Genomic DNA, 13,165 nt, shown 5'->3' with positions numbered 1-13,165 from the left:
ATTCTGATCCTTTTGCTCCGAAGGATATACAAGCCTGTAAGCAGCTTTATTTTACTGGCAATCTTGCTGTATCAATAGTAGAGTGGCATTTGATTTTGAGTAGAGGGTGTATATTTCCGGTTCTCACATTTTCAGTTGTTAAGAAATTGAGCCCTTTATATAATGGCTGTAACTGAACTATTGACCTTTTCCAGTGATTGTATATTGTCTTCTTGATAGTTGAGGTCCATACGGTCTTTCTAACTGGGTTGTTCAAATACCAGCTTGCCTCCTGCAGGTCATACTTTCGTAGCATATGCTTAATAGCAATGAACCAGCTAGAACTTCCATCGTTTTTTATAAGAAGTTGGCGTTTTGCAAGTGATTTTTCTACACTGTCGTCAGGCTGGTTGCAGATGTTGTTAAATAGGCCTAATGCTTGGATGTGTACTTGTGCCTCAATAGGTAGTATTCTGTTAGGATGTTAACAGTTATGTCTGCTACACAGGTTGGTAGAGAAAGTATTCGCTTTAGGAGTTTCTTCTGGAAGTTTTCAAGAAGTGTTAGTGAGCTTGTTGTTGGTAGTATCAGCTCTAATCCTTATAGTAGTACTGGAGAGATGTAAATTTGTACAGGTGCACAATTGTCTCTACGTCAAGACCGTTGTTGCCATGGAATCCTCCCCAAGCAGGCTTTAAGCACTTCGTCTTGCTTTTTTAATATTTTCTTCCACATTTGCTCTCATGTTGCCCTTGCGTGATGTAGTTCTCATGATTCCTAGATGTGTGGCTTTCTCAATTGATGGCATATCGTTTGGTCCCATTTTAAAGGTCTGGTTGTTAGATTCCTGTTTTCGCTGTTTATGGGAGATGTTCAGGACTACACTTTTTGTTGGTTGTAGTTCGTAGCCTTCCATATATGTATAGTCATAAGCCATATTAATGAGTATTTGTGCTTGATCAGGGTCTTGACTGATTAGTGCGATATCGTCTGCACATGCTGTACTATTAACACTATTTTATAGTCAGCTCCAGTTGTTTCGTACATATTAAGAAGTTGATTGATGTAGACTTTATACAGGTTAGTGCTGAGTAAACCTACTTGTCTGACTCCTTGGTTAACTTCAAATTGTTGAGAGATATTTCCTTCCCATTTGACTACACTTTTGGCGTTTTCGTGCAGGTCTTTAATCAGTCCCCAATGTCCATCATCAATCCCTGCCAAGAATACCCTTCGAAGCATGTGGCTATGTATTACTGTGTCAAATGCTGCTTTTGCATCTAGGAGTACAAGGTAGAGAGTAAGGCTGAATTCAGTGGCGATGATCCTGCTGTAAAACATCTTTGCTTTTTGTTTTGTGTTTCCAGGACACGGTCATTTGTTCGTTCTTTGGTGATAGTTTCTATAATCTTTCCTATTACTGGCAACACAGTAGTCCCTCTGTAGTTGATAGCTTGCTGCCTTGTTCCCTTGTTTTTAAATACTGGTGTTAAAAGGCCCATTTTGAGTGTTTCTGATATTCTCCCATGTTTAAATATGCACTGTACCAGGAGAACAAGAAGTTTCTCTGTATCAGATCCTGCGTAGATGATATGTTCTATTGTTATACCATGGTAGTCTGCCGATTTTCCTTTGTTTATAGAACGGATAGCTTTTGTTATTTCTTCAGATGTCACTTTTTGGTGTTATTTTGTTGTACAAGCTTGTTTATTGATTGAATATCGTCTTCAACTTAATTGTGATACAGGCTGTCTATACGTGGTTTCTCATTGAATGTTGCCAGACTGCTAAAATGTCCTTGAAATCTATAGATAATATTATCGTTCTTAACATATTTTTCACCATTGACCTCTAGTTCCATTATCGCATCATTTCCTTTTTTCCTGTTGTTACGGACCAATTTATGAAACATTTTCACATCTTTTGTCCTTGTTTCGAGGATAGTTTACTTCTTGTTTTTTGTTTGTTTAGCTAGTTCAATTCGTACTGCAAGTTTGAAGTCCTTTTTAGATTGCTTCTTCTCCATAAGCATTTTATTATTTTTGTTGTTGGGTTCCCATGATTTTTCCATACCTGATAATTTTTCCTCGCTGTTTCAGTGTTTCTGGTGTCCACACTTTCAGTTTTGCTTTGGCATTGCATGTTGCCCTTGATGATGAGGCGAGGTCGGCTGTCTCCCCTTAAGTAGTTCACACAATTTTAGTATGGCTTCCTCTACTGCTGTTTTTTACCATATTTACGTTTATTTGCAGACTGTCAATATGTGTATCAATGTGGGCAGTATGGTAGAATGGTGGTCTGATGTATTTTCTATCAGTTCGTTCAGGACTTGTTTTGCTTGAAAGTCTTGATCAGCAAGGTTATGCAAAAAGTAATCAATTTCTGAGGATTCTTGTCATATTGAATTAACAAAAGTGTTTGCCTTGTTGTCATATTTAAGCCGCATTCGTTTATAAAGTCTCGCAGGTATAGATTTTTGTGCTTGTATGTACATTCAGATCCTCGTTTGTATCTCCAATAATAATTTTATGGGTTTCATTGTATTTTTGGTAGAGCTCCTATAATTGATAAATTACGTCTTGGTATTCTGATAGATGGTTTTTTACTCCCTTTTGCTGGTAGGTATACTGATGTTAAGAGTATGTTGGAGTTGGAGTTTTCCCATCTTCGCTAGCCAAGGGTTACGATCCACTTCCCTCCTCTCCACCCTTGGCAGATTAAGCCAACATTTGTGATAACAATGTTGCGCCATCTATCGTTAGATTAAAGTCACGCCCATTCCGAATACATTATTCTTGACCAATGGTAGCACTTGAACTCTTCAATTTGGAGGTAAAAACACGGTAGCGTCTAGATTCTACACACTTGGTAAAGCAGGAAACGAAAATATAAGTTGACATTCATGCATTTGTGCAAGAAAAATACACAGGAACTTCTATTAGTTGATTAAAAACATTCAAATTGTCACTAAATATAGTCGTATGTTTAGGGATGTAAAGACTTGTTGCACAATAAGCACGTGGCAATTGTTTACATACACTTTCTACATTTACACGTGATCATGTTATAGGCGCTTTTTGATTGGATGCAGCGAGTTTCGACTGCAACCAATGACAATCAATACCTTGTGTCTCTGAAATTCTATCTCAATCCGCCAAGGGTGGAGAGGAGGGAAGTGGATCGTAACCCTTGGCTAGCGAAGATGGAGTTTTCCTTGATTTCTATATTCTGTATTATTTCTGATCCTAGGTCTATTGGTTTTATCATGTGATCATTTTTTTCTTCCATTGTATGGCTACTCCTCCGTATCCTCGAGGCATATATATTGGTAATAGCGGATCATTCATATCAACCCCCTTGCCTATATAGTTTATATGTTCATTAAGTTCACCGAGTAGATGTAGCTGTGTTTGGAACAACCAATGCTCCTGAATGAGAATCATATCATTACTTTGTAAAAGTTTATGTACGATTGCTCCACACGTTTTTATGTTTTTATAGTTGAATGAGACAAGTTGTAGTTGAGAACTCTCTGATTTTTCGACGCCTGTTTCTTCTGTTACATACGGTTCAGGTTGAGGCTTTGTAGTGCTAAAAAAGACTGTTGTGCTGAAGTTGGTATAATATTTCTATTGCCACTAAGTTCTTGTTTATTTTGCGTTGCAGAGTATGACGCAGTCTTTGGCCACATATGTTGATGGTAAGCAGTATGATAGTCTTTATTTGGCTTATTGCCTGCATATGTCGGCATTTGCATTGGCGGTGGGATATTATAATGCATATCTTTCTGTTTTGGCAAATTCTGGTCTGCTGATTTTTTGTAGCTCAGTGGTTGCCCAGTAAGATGTTGTACTGTGGTTCGTGTTATTGGAGCTATATTTTCTTTTTTCGTATGATTTACAGTTTTTTCAGTTTGCCTAATACTGTCCGTCTTTGGTGATTCTGTAGCTGCTTGCTGATTACCATCAAAGGGCTTAATCTTTTGTATGGATATTTGCTAGTTTTTGATTAAGCTCTTGTTTCATCTTATGATAGACGTCCTGACTACTGGTTGGGGCTTCACATGTGTTGGGTGAAGCAGACATAGCTAGGTTGCAGTCAGATTCAAGCCTTCTTTTGAGTATTTTAACAGTTTGTTCTAATTCGAAATTCCTGGCTACTAGCTGTTGACATCTTGATTCTAGCAATATTTTCTCATTACGTATCTCATTTAGTGATTTTTCCTTAATTTTAAGTTGCTCTTCTATTTTTTAGCTCACCTGGCCCAATGGGCCAAGTGAGCTTTTCTCATCTCTTGGCGTCCGTCGTCCATCGTCGTCGTCGTCGTCCGTTAACTTTTACAAAAATCTTCTCCTGTGAAACTACTGGGCCAAATTTAACCAGACTTGGTCACAATCATCATTAGGGTATCTAGTTTAAAAATGTGTCCGATGACCCCGCCTACTAACCAACATGGCCGACATGGCTAAAAATAGAACATAGGGGTAAAATGCAGTTTTTGCCTTATATCTCTGAAACTAAAGCATTTAGAGCAAATCTGACATGGGAGTAAAAATGTTTATCAAGTTGAGATCTATCCGCCCTGAAATTTTCAGACAAATCAGACAATCCGTTTTCGGGTTGCTGCCCATGAATTGGTAGTTTTAAGGAAATTTTGCAGTTTTTGGTTATTATCATAATTATAATAATTATAATATTATTATAGATAGAAATAAACTGTAAACAGCAATAATGTTCAGCAAAGTAAGATCTACAAATAAATCAAATGACCAAAATTATTAATTGACCTGTTATGGAGTTATTGCCCTTTATAGTCAATTTTTTTTTTTTTTTTTTTTTTTTTTTTTTTTTTTTTTTTAATTCTGTATAATTTTATTTGAAATGTACATTTGTTAGAGATACATAAAGTACCGGTACCTTATCCCGGTCTCGTTGACGTTAGTATATAGCATTTCATAAGGTTAGTACTTGTTAGTACACAACATACAATTTTGCTAATAAATAATGCATAACAGAATAAAAAGAAATTACTATGATATATTATAAATCTTAGTTAAGAAGATAAATTAATTTTTTCTGCAACCAAATTGTAGAAGTTTTTATATTTGCCTTGTTTATTTGTCAATATTTCGTAATGTTGGGAAAGTTCACCTTTAAAAATTTCAAACACATTAATTTGTTTTGTTTTCTGCTCGGATATGTAATACACTTTATATATAGTAAAAAGTACGATTGTTAGAAAACCGTTGATATTGTAATAATTTGTATCGTTTATCTTATATCCATACAAAAGTGATGCCAGTGATATTATATGATGTCCTATTTTAAGTTTGTCTAGTATTAGTTTTATTTGATCCCAAAATGATTTTAGATATTTGCATGTCAGAAAGTAATGATCATAATCTTCAATGACATTACATATATTACATAGAGGAGTTTTAGTTATTTTCCAAGAGAAAAGTAATTGTTTGGTTGGTAAAATGTAATGTAGAAATTTCCATCTTAACATTCTCAATTTATTATCTTGGATATAGTTAAAGATGAAGTACAACATTTGTTCTCTTTTCCTTGTATTGTTATCTAAATTTAGAATTCTGTTCCATTTTTGAAATCCTATTGCTTTCTCATAATATCTATTTAAAAGCGAGATGTAGATATCTTTCGAGGAAAATATTTTTATTGGTACCATTTTTCCTTCTCTATCTTTGAATTTAAATTCGGAGTCGGTAGCAACTTTTGTTTTGATTGACTCTTCTTTTATGAGCTCTTGTAACCACTGTCTGTATAGTCAATTTAAAAAAAATTTTTTTTCAATTTTTGTAATCTTTTACAAAAATCTTCTCCTCTGAAACTACTGAGATAAATTTAACCAAACTTGGCCATAAACATCGTTAGGGTATCTAGTTTAAGGAGTTATTGCCCTTTATAGTAAAGTTTTCGTAAATTTTTGTTATCTTTTACAAAATTCTTCTCCACTTAATCTACTGGGCCATATAGAATTAAACTGAGCCACAATTTTAATAGGGTATCTTGATTGAAAAATGTATCCGATGATCCTGCCATGCAACCAACATGGCCGCCATGGCTAAAAATGGAAGATAGGGGTTTACTATAGAAATCTAAGGGAAAATTGTAAAATAAAACTAATTGCAAATGGTCACAACTTGAAAACTAATTAAAATAATGATAAGGGGTCTTCAGTAACTATTGTAAGACTACAATGGGATGACCTGCTTTTAATTAAACTACTGGGCCAAATTAAACCAAACTTGGCCTCAATCATTATTAGGGTAACTAATACTATTAATTATGATTTAAACCTTATTTTACATGATTTCCAAAACCACAGTAGATACAGGTGAGCGACACAGGCTCTTGAGAGCCTCTAGTTTAACTTTTAATTTCTATTGCTCTTAGTTCACTTAGTTTAGGTAGTGTTGGATCATCCAGGTTTTGGTGTTTCATTTTGGTTTTTCTGGGTTTAGGTATTGGCTTTGTGGTAGCTAGTGGTGTTGACTCTTCATTGTGTTGTTTATGGGTTACAATAACTAGATCTTTGTTGATGTTTTCTTGTAGCTTAAGTTCTTCTTGGAGTATGATACAGGGTATGCATATGTATTTTTCGTTTATTTCGGTCATACATTTCATGTGGCATTTGTTGTTGCAATCTTCACATATGTCCCAGGCTGGATCTGTAAGTATAGTGTCACATACTGCACAATTCTTCTCTGGTTGGCGGTTTGTTGATGTTTTGTCTTTGTTGCAAACATTCAATAATTCGGTTTCTTCTTCAAGTAGTTGTTGGGCATGGGTGTTACTCTGTGCACACCTCTTCAATGCTAGGAGGCTAGATTTTGCTTCACAGCATAGCTTGCAATCAAAGTACTCCTCGCCGTTGAGTTATCGCTGCTTGGATCTCTTGTTGTGTTAGTTTCTGGCATTTATAGTGTATCCAGTGATTTCTAGTATCACAGTAAGTGCTTCTAGTTCTACACTTTTTGTTACACGACGGATGCCACATGTGGAGCAGGATCTGCTTACCCTTCCGGAGCACCTGAGATCACCCCCAGTTTTTGGTGGGGTTCGTGTTGATTAGTCTTTAGTTTTCTATGTTGTGTCATCTGTACTATTATTTGTCTGTTTGTCTTTTTATTTTTGGTCATGACGTTGTCAGTTTGTTTTCGATCTATGAGTTTGACTGTCCCTCTGGTATCTTTCGTCCCTCTTTTGGTACAAGTTTCATTGCCATCTGTATTTAGTTGTTCATTCATCCTACTTCCTTTGGTAAGGTCGTTGTTGTCCAGGAGATTTTGTAGTTGGTTGCCTAGTTGCCTGTTTAACGCTTCAGTGTTCAATCCTTTAACACCTTGTTCTTGCAGCCCCTTGAGGACAATCTCATGTATGTTGTTGATATCATTGGCTAAAAATTAGTTAGCATCAGTTCCATTTATTAGAAGACGACTGGTTGTGTTATATATGTTAACTCTGTAGCTATTGCTGTTCAGGGCAACTTTGGTTATATGCTGCACTATTGTAGTTTGCGATTTATCAGTTATTTTCCTTATATTTGCTTGTCCTTTGATCTCAAGAAGGTTTTCAAAGTAGTTTAGAATTGCCGGTCTAAGTAATTCAAATGTTACTGCATCTGCTGTTAATACAATTCCACCCTTTCTGTGTTTATATTCTACACTAAGATTTCTTTTAGTCGCTTCAAGCTATTTGTATAATGCTTTTGTGATATTCAGTGTATAGTTTTTCACATGGGTCTCTCCATTGACCTCCGTTCTAGATCTCGCACGGGATTTATTTGTTGGTACTAGGGAAGACATGGCTATAAATGTTAGGTTCACTTCTGTTTGTTTACAATGTTCATATAGATTTAGTGTTTCAACAGCGTGGCTTGGTCATCCCATGCCTTCTGATCCACACCAAATTTTCTCTGGTTGTTTAGTGCCAACAGTTGATAGTTCTGATAGCCAAGCTTTGGCCAAGATTGGTTTAGGGTGTATACCGTCTAAGTAGAGCTGGTAGTTAATATACTGTTTGCATGGTTTGTTCTTTCCCCTTTTTACTTGTTTGCTTGCTTTAAGATGTAGGTTGAGCAAGGGAGATCATTCATGAAGAGAAGAGTTTAATTCCTGTATTTGTGAATTTAAATTGACAATTTGTTGGTGTAGCTCTTGGTCCTGGTTGATTCGGTCTTCGGATGGTGACTTCTTGTTCTGATTGTTCCATTTAGTTATAGAATAGAGAGGAATTTCGATAAAATTTATTTTAGAATTAGGATATGGCTGTAGTATTTTTGAAGTATCTGGGTGTTGACTGGCTAAGGATATTGTGCGGTCTTTATTCTTGGTTGTAAGGTCACATGTTCCGAGCCAAATATAGAGATGAATATTTCCCAATTCGTTTATTTTGCTTTTGATGTTTTTCTCCAGCCAGTGTAGGGAGTTTTGTATATTGGTTACTCTTTTGTTCCACCAGATAATTTGACGTTCCTCTGGATGACGGACTTGGTCTTTTAGGTAGAACCCTTTGCTGTCGGATAGTATGACAGGTCTCAATTACCTTTTTCCTACTGTTACAAATCCTGGGGTTTGCACATGTTGCAAGTAATCTCGGATTTTCTTTTCAGACATGTATAATAGTTGTTAATTACGTTGGGGCTTGGTGGGGTTGGGGGGTGACGATGAATATGTTCTTTATGAGTTTAAAAGATATTATATATGTTGCCGGTTGAATTAATATTGTTCCGGTAAAAAGGAAATATTTACTAGTACTTGGATTTGACTTTTTTCCAAGATGGCAGCGGACCGACTCGGTGGTCAATCTGTTGACGAACGCTGAATACAGTAATTAGAGTTTTGTATTTTGCCAATAAAACAAGGACAATGTTCTAGTGCTTTTAACCACTACTTATTGGACGATAAAGTCCCCTTTCACCACTAAAAACTTTGACTTTTTTACAGAGCTACAAGATACAACACATTATCTTTAGAAAATGGAATCCTTGAACCCTCTCCCACCTGAAACAATCCTTGTCTCTCTTGATGTTACCTCTCTCTATACTAACATCCCCCATGACGATGGTATTGAAGCCTGTAGGGAAGTCTGGAACTCTCGCAACACCTTACACCCACCAACTGAATGTCTAGTCCAGCTTCTAACTTTGGTATTGAAATGCAATAACTTCACATTCAATGGTGAACACTTTCTACAGGTTAATGGAACAGCAATGGGAACAAAGATGGCCCCGTCTAATGCCAATATTTTTATGGGCAAATTAGAACAGCAAATTCTCAATTCTTCTCTTTATCAACCTCTCTCTTGGTTCCGATTCATCGACGATATTGACATGAAGTGGGATAATACTGAACAAGAACTCAATGTGTTCATTCAACATGCCAACGATGCCCATCCCGCAATAAAATTCACTTATGGAATCTCTTACTCTAAGATCACATTTCTTGACAATGGTACGCAAGTGAAGGATGGAATCATATTTACTGATCTGTATTGCAAGCCCACATACAAACATCAATATCTTTCTCCTTTGAGTTGTCATCCTTAACATTGCACCAAGAGCATTCCCTATAGCCAGGCCATACGAATAAAACGGATTTGCTCCACCAATGATACTGCAAAAAGGCGACTACAAGAACTTCGCTGTCACCTAAAAAGTCGGGGCTACAGAAGAAAAGACATTGATAAAGATTTCTCTCGTGCTAACAACTTCAGCCTTGAACAGAACTTTGTAGAATGATTATTTTTATATCAGCTTTGATCATTGAAAAAAAATGAGCAGGCGACCTTGAGACCATATCTGTACAAACATTAAACACAAATATTTGTTTAGATAACTATTATCTATTTTGATTTTTAAAACAAATATTATAAACATTTATCTGATAACTGATATAACGAAGGTTGAATATATTTGGAAATCAGAATTAAATTATTAAGAAAAAACGATTATATGAAAATCATAGTCCACTGGGTCATCGACAGGCTCACAACATCCGAATTAACATAAACAAAGATCCGTATTCACGGATAGAGACATCCGTATTAACATAAAAAAACATCAACATCCGTATTAACATAAATAGACATCCGTATTAACATAAACAGATATTCGTATTAACATAATCAGACATCCGTATTAACATAAAAAGGCATCTGTTTAAACATAAACAGACTTGCGTATTCACAGAAACAAACATCTGTATTAACAGAAACAGACATCCGTATTAACATATACAGACATCCGTATTCACTGAAACAAACATCCGTATTTACATAAATAAACATCCGTCTTCATAGAAACAAACATCCGTATTCATAGAAACAAACATCCGTATTAACATAAACAAATATCCGTATTAACATATACAGACATCCGTATTAACATAACTTAAACAGACATACTTATTAACATAAACAAGCATCCGTATTGACAAACAGACATCCGTATTGACATAAACAAGTATCCGTATTAACATATACAGACATCCGTATTCTCAGAAACAAACATCGGTATTAACACAACATAAACAGACATCTGTATTAACATAAACAAACATCCGTATTTACAGAAGCAGACATCCGTATTAACATAAACAAACATCCGTATTTACAGAAACAGACATCTGTATTAACATAAACAGGCATCCGTTTAAACATAAACATATATCAAGTTTAACAAAAACTCATATCGATATTAGAATACATGGATATCCATTTTAAAGAAAACAGATAGCAATATTGACACACACAGCTATTTGTATTACATTAAACTGATATTCGTATCAACAAAGATACATACAGAAAACCACAAACAGGTATCTGTATTATAACAAACTGATATTCGTATCATCAAAGACACATACAGAAAAACACAAACAGATAACTGTTTTAAAAACAAATTAATACATCCGGTTGCGGGATTTTCTCGCTGCGTTGAAGACCGTTTGGTGGCCTTCGGCTGTTATCTGCTCTTTGGCCGGGTTGTTGTCTCTTTGACATATCCCCCATTTCCATTCTCAATTTTAATTTTTTGTCTTTAGTGCCGTATGGAGACAGTAGAGTGCCTCCCCGTGCTTCGGGTTTATGCTCTAATATACTAGTTAATGGAGTGTGTGTCCGAGCGAGAACATCTCTATGTTCATTACTTTAGGAATATTTATTTAAAACACAGTTTTCACTATTCAGCCCCATTATACTATTGTGTCGTACGTTAGGCGCTACCCTGATATACCCTGTCTTTTGTTTGTTGTCCTCGTGTTTTGTTGTTAAACGTATTTTGTTGGGTACTTGATGACGTCTTTAGCCGAACAGTTTTATCTTTTTTTACTTTATTCTCTTCCTGTGTGCTGGTTTAAATTCTGGACGCCATTCTTTGTTACTTTCAATTGGAACAAATAATGAAACTTCGAGATGGAAAAATACTTAATACTAAACTCGTTCAAATGGTATCTACACGTCTCAATCTTCAAAGTCGCTTATCTAAAAACACTACAATCGCTAACATTTTTAATAACAAAAATCGCAATTACCCTTCTATCTATAAGTGTCATGCCAAAAAATGACTTACATGTCCCCGTCTTTCCACCAACAATACGGTACTGTCCACGTTTAATGGTCGCAAATTTTCCTTAAATTTTGAAGCTGATATCAATTGAAAAACTAATAAAATTATATATTTACTCACATGGAAAAAACCGGGATGCGGTATTCTGTACGTAGGTGAAACTTGACGATATTTATCTAAACGCACGCAAGAACACCTTTATCGTTTTAAAAGACCCAATAAATTCAAAAGTACCATTTATCAACATCTTAAGAAGCACAATCATCCTTTTAAATATTTAACAGTTCAACCTTTAGAAGTAGTTAATAAGCAGCCTGGGGAATCTCATTCAAAATTTGTACGATCACGGAAAATTATTGAATTAAATTGGATTAAAAAATTACAGATAGAAACTCGGTCTTAATGACAATATCATGGGAATTGGTAATATATCAAGAACAGATTATGTTAATATTTTGGATATAATTTCTAAACCAGTTCGTAAAAACCCTGTCCATGGGCATAGAATAAATCGCAATCAAAGAAAATTTCGTACCAACAATACAAATATTTCGGACCTAATTTCTATTTCAAAAAACAACGGTAGACATTATCTATTAACCAAGCTCTGTTCTTTACCAGTTAATAAAAGAGGGACGAAAGATACCAGAGGTACAGTCAAACTCATAGATCGAAAACAAACTGACAAAGCCATGGCCGAAAATAAAAAGACAAACAGACAAATAATAGTACAGATGACACAACATAGAAAACTAAAGAATAAGCAACACGAACCCCACCAAAAACTGGGGGTGATCTCAGGTGCTCCGGAAGGGTAAGCAGATCCTGCTCCACATGTGGCACCCGTCGTGTTGCTTATGTTATTACAAATCCGGTAAATAGTATAATTCGGTAAGTCACATTCGTGAAAAGGGAAGGGTATTGTAGTTACGACATAAGGAACATATCCGATATCATCTGTGAAACGGTTATTCCATAACGGTCAACCAACTCGTGATGGCTTCCGTAAAATTTACGAAGGGATGATTTCAACTTCACCATTTGGAACTCTTGGCTTAATAGCTTCCTTGTGAGCAGCAATCCTCTATCAAGGAAATCATGATATGAAACACAAGCCCGGGAATATCGTATCAATTGGGAGATATATACTCCGTATGCAGGCGCTGCTGGAATGTTGCTACATAGAAATGGAAAGTTCACAATTGGGAAGCTGAAATCATCTCTTTTGTCGTAAAGTTTTGTTTTCAACCGACCCTCATTGTCAATTTCTAGATGTAAGTCAAGATATGAAGCAGACTTAAGTGTATCTGTAGTATCCTTTATCTCTAGTTCGATGGGATAGATTCGTTCAACATAGTCACCAAATTTTGTATTATTTAGTGAGAGAACATCATCTATATGGCGGAACGTAGAGTTAAAGGATATTGCTAACTTCTTATCTTTCTTCCTAAGAAGTTCCTGTATGAAGTCAGCCTCATAATAATAAAGAAACAAGTCGGCAAGAAGAGGGGCACAATTGGTTCCCATTGGAATTCCGACAGTCTGTTGAAAAACACGTCCTCCAAACGTAACAAATATATTGTTAATCAAGAAATC

This window comes from Mytilus californianus, unplaced genomic scaffold, assembly GCF_021869535.1.
Source record: "Mytilus californianus isolate M0D057914Y unplaced genomic scaffold, xbMytCali1.0.p SCAF_2, whole genome shotgun sequence".
Lineage (NCBI taxonomy): Eukaryota > Metazoa > Mollusca > Bivalvia > Mytilida > Mytilidae > Mytilus > Mytilus californianus.
Note: the sequence above shows the minus strand (reverse complement) of the source record.